Below are 5,096 nucleotides of genomic sequence, written 5' to 3'. Positions count from 1 at the left end.
TTTCAATATTCATGGAAAATTATTTTGAGGTCAGATTTAATTTATACAAGCCATCACATAGAAAACCATTAGCAATGAAAATAGAATTTTAGAACAATTCAAAATTTTCATTATCAAAACTAAAACATTATCTTGACCCATCAAGTCTTGACACAGACACCAAATTTCGGCTCATGGACGGTACAAAAATAATGTTTTCTAAAATGAGACAAGAGCCAGACTTAAAAAATAACTTAACTATTCCAACAAATACAACAGACCTTGACACCATTTCCTACATAGATGCTATCTTCCCCTTTACTTGGCCTGCATTTGTTTATGAACCCCTGCAAAGAATTGGAAACATGAATACATGTTCCACTAACAAGCCACCAAGAATTTGGTGGCACATCTATTAAAGAGGATTCAAAACAAACAAAGGCAAGTGAATTACCTCCTTTTTTTATTCTTCCTTTCTAACCATGCCTTGTATTTATAACAATTCACTTTCTTGTGACCACTCATGTTGCAAAACCAGCAGCTTGAGTGTTTCTTAATGGCAGGCTTAGGGGCATTCAAATTGTTAGACTGATTGTGTTTCACTTGATTGTTTTGAGGTTGGTAAAATTTGTTCTTTTGTCGATGTGAGTTTCCTTTATTGCCTGGACCCTTAGAAAAACATGGCTGATGCACCATATTCACACTCTCCTCTCTTTCTTTCTTATGCCTTTCTTCTTCTTGGACACAAATAGCAATAAGTTCGTTCACACTTCAAGTCTTTTTTTGGGCATTATAAGTGGTTTTCTGGTCATCAAAATGTAAAGAAAGAGAGTTAAGGGCTTGCTGAACAAGGAAGGTTTCAGCAATGGGTACCTTGAGGTTAGACAACTTATTAGTTATCTTTTGCATTTTTATGATGTAGGCTCTAACACTACTCACTCCATCATATTTCATTGTGGACAAAGTCAACATAAGCTCACCAGTTTTGGCTTTTCAGACTCTAGGTATTTCTGTCCTATAGCATCAAGGCATGATTTAGTATTGGTCTCATTTGGCATAGCACCCTGAAAACTCTCTCATATAGACTTCTTCATAATCATTATACTCAGTCTATTAGCCTTTGCCCATCTTTGATAATAGTCTTTTGCTCAATAGTACTATTCTCGGTAGGCTTTGGGGGCTCATCCTCATATAGAGCAATATCTAAGTTAGCCAAACCCAGGGCCAACTCAACCTCTCTTCCATCTCTTGAAATTATTCCCAGTCAAAGTTTCAATAGAGCAAATCTGATTATTCATAGCAATACTGCTAGTAGCTGAAATAAAAATAAAATTCAACATAGAATTTAATTAGCTATGTTTGAGCATTAATAATAATTCTAAGAACATGCTAAAAAATAAACTTTAGTAATATTCTCAGAGGCTTGAAATGTAACAATATAAACACCTTTGGGCTGAATATATAGGGCACATCTTAATACCTCTAACAAGTCAATTAGTAAGAATGACTCCTTAGAAAAAACTATCACCTTTAGGTAGATAGATTTCTTTAGAGTCAATAAACTTCCCTACTAATAACTTACACCACCATTAAAATTAACACACACAATTAACCTCCTTTGGGTAGGCAATGGCATGCTATAAAATTAAAGGAGCTTCCTAGAATCCTTATTGAAAGAGTTCCAAAAATTAGAATGAATGAACCACTTTGGTGGTGCCATCCACGCCAATTCAGAAACTCGAATATACATAATAATTGAAACAATATATAAAGCCTTTTTAAAAATTATAAGAACCATACCAATACGTAAGACAGAGAGAGTGAAGCAAAAAATCTCTCAGAAGGTAACTTTCTCAAGCTAAAGAAAATTTCTAGATCTGATTTTGGATGTTTGGGATGTTGATTTGTGGAGAATATTGTAGATCTATGGCTGATTTAAAATTTATGCAATACCTATATTATAGATCTGTGGGTATTTGGTTTTTTCACATATATATCTCTTAGATCTGGAGGTGTTTGAAATTTCTATAACCTATATCTTAGGTCTGAGAAGTTTTAAAATTTCTGCAACATATATTGTTTAAATCTAGGGTGTTCTAAACTTTCTACAGTATTGGGATTGTTTGGGTTAAGATCGATGGTGCAAATCTCAAATCTATTAGTGTTTAAACTTTTGCATAAACTTAGATCTGTGGTTGTTTTATAATTTCTGCAACAATCAGTTTGGTGATTGATTTAGAGGTTTGTAAAATCCAGAAATTTCAAAATGCAATAACTCTTATTGTACAAATCAAAATTTCGATGATTCTTGATCCTATGAACTCATATTGACCAGAAGAACAAAACCTCTCAAGTTATTGCAACTCGAATTCAGTCTTAGTAGATCAATTTACAAGAACAAAATACCCCTTTGTTAATTACAATTTTTTTAGGGTTTTAATCCTAGTATTAACCTTTCTCAGAATTTTTGGATCACTATACAAGGAATTAAAACACTATAGCATTTAATTCAAATATATAAAAAAAATAAGTTTAATCACATACCGTTAAGTCCAGCTATTCCGATACAGTTTTTCTTCGAGAGCAGTCCTCACGTATAGGAGAAACTCTAGGGCTGGCTCTTCCTCTCTATCTCCTTAGTTTATGTTGCCATACAATGGGGCATATAACACCCTAACTCATATATATAATATTGAGTCAGAGTAGGGTTTTGGATGGGAGAGGAAACCGGGCCAAAATAAATAACACAGTTATTGATCCCTCCCATTAAGATACTCAAATAATCAAGAACCAGGCCCTACACATCCATACCACATTTTCATATGTATATAGACCGAAAAAACACCGAGATGGACGATAGCCCGAAACTTTATGGATCACAACTTTATTTGAGTTTTACCAGTCAATCTATCTGAATCACTTTCAACCCGTTTTTCGCAAATAGTATAAAACACGCAATTAATGGTAGCCCACATTTTAAATAAAATTTTACACTCCAATGACTCAGCAATGACATATTTTAAAGCATGTCCCTTTTTACTTGCTACATAAACTCACCGTAATATATAATAGTTAGGAATAAGATGATTTGGACCTTATATTATAAGCTAACATTTTCAGGTTCCCAAAGTTCACTTGCAAAACATGTAGAGATGTCTTGCTGTCCAATACAAACCCAGTTGGGCCAATATTTATTTCCACATGGATCTTCTGACTCCAAGTTGTAGTTGGTCTATGTCCAAGCTAATTGAAGTCAGGTGTTGGGTGACTGCTATCATTTTTAATTCCAGGAGCTTAGTATCTAATTCGTTTCCACATCTTTCAACTTTGCAAATTAAAAGAAATATTTTTTTTTATTGAATGAGAAGACAATGGGGGATAGCAATTCTACAGTACGAACAAACAGCATACAGAGATAGAGAGAGCTGAAGAGGAAGAGGGAGAGGGAGAGGGAGATGGAGAGAGAGGAAAAGAGGGAGGGAGATAGAGAGAGAGAGAGGGCTCGAAAGCCCTCATTGTCAAGGGTTGCCTCTCTTTCGTTACAAACAGGGATCCCTAACTTTTTTTGTCGATTTTGAATTGAAATCAGCAAATAGTTTGCTGGCTTCACATAAGGTTCAATCTGATATGGTTGATCCAAATAGTTTGATCCATATCTTTGGTTAGCATTTTAATCTCAGGTTGATGAGGTTCATATTTTCAATCCAAAAATAAGACTTCAGTTCCATCCAAATCTATGTAGGTTTCATCCATATGGACAAAACCAAGCAACCTTTACTTGGGAAGCTTTAGAATGGACTCATAATTTCATGGAAGCATATGTTTATACCAAATAATGCTTGGACATGCTTCATAAGCAAATGCTTATATTTCATCACCTTCTTTGATGCTATGAAATATGTGATGGTCCCCTATCCGATATTTAGTATAAAAATTTCAACACCCGCGAAATTCCCATTGCAATACATTTTGCCATAAATCTTGCCTACAAATCATTTTTTTCCCAATTCCTTTGAGAATAGCATTTCAAAAGATTTATGATAGTTTGACTGCTTAAATCTTACAAAGTTAACTTCCACAGTTTTATTTTATTTTATTTCATTTTTTATTTTTATTTTTATTTTTTTTGGGGTGGGGTTGATGGTGGTGGGGGTTGGTTCTTTCACTTATGTCCTCTCATCAATTATCTGCAAATTGAAGTGCATATGGAGCCTTAAATGTTAAAGCATGGTTCAGCAAAGATAATTGATTAATTTTTAATGAGACGAGGGTTAACTCCTCAAAGGAGCTTAATAATTGAAGAACAAGCAATGATAGCTGAACATCTGAAGAGCATGTAAGTTTTGCAAACTACCAACATTTCGAACTTCACCTTGAACAAGTAATGTATTGTATTTATAATAAATAGTTAAACAATGATGAAAAAGCGATGTAAGAAAATACAATTAAATTAAGAGTTTTTTTTTTGTATGTATACCCTCCTAAATATATAAAATTGCATCAATACTCTCATAAAATTACTATTTGCACGTATATCCTTCTTTTTCTTCTTTTTTGTATGTGTATTTGTACCATCTAATGTCATTAAAAAAATAAACGGCTTAAAACTAAAATGACTGAATTACTCTTATTGGTAGATATACAAAAAAGTTATAAGAGTATATACGCAAATAGCAACTTTACGAGGATATTCATATAATTTCTCATATTTAGAAGGATATATGTATTTAAAAAATATATTAAAAAAAGATCAAAACTTGACTGGAATTTACTAAATCATTTATGGTTTAGTTAGATTGACAAGTCAAAAAAAAATCGAGCTACATTTTTTTTTTTTTAAAAGTTTATGACTCAATCAAGTTGGAATATTAGGCAACCATTTTAGTAATACTAGTCTTTATTTGATTTTGATATGATTATTATTATTGAATCTATAACATCTATATATTCTTCATTATTTTTAAAAGATTAAATACTTTAAATTTAAATTAATTATAGATGCTTAGATTAGTAAAATATTTTTTTAGTGATTTGTAAATGTTGAGTTGTTGTTTGTTTTTGTTAAGTGTATCTCTCCTAAATATGCATAATTGCATAAATATAAATGCAAAGTTGCT

Source organism: Phoenix dactylifera, chromosome 8, assembly GCF_009389715.1.
Source record: "Phoenix dactylifera cultivar Barhee BC4 chromosome 8, palm_55x_up_171113_PBpolish2nd_filt_p, whole genome shotgun sequence".
NCBI lineage: Eukaryota > Viridiplantae > Streptophyta > Magnoliopsida > Arecales > Arecaceae > Phoenix > Phoenix dactylifera.
Note: the sequence above shows the minus strand (reverse complement) of the source record.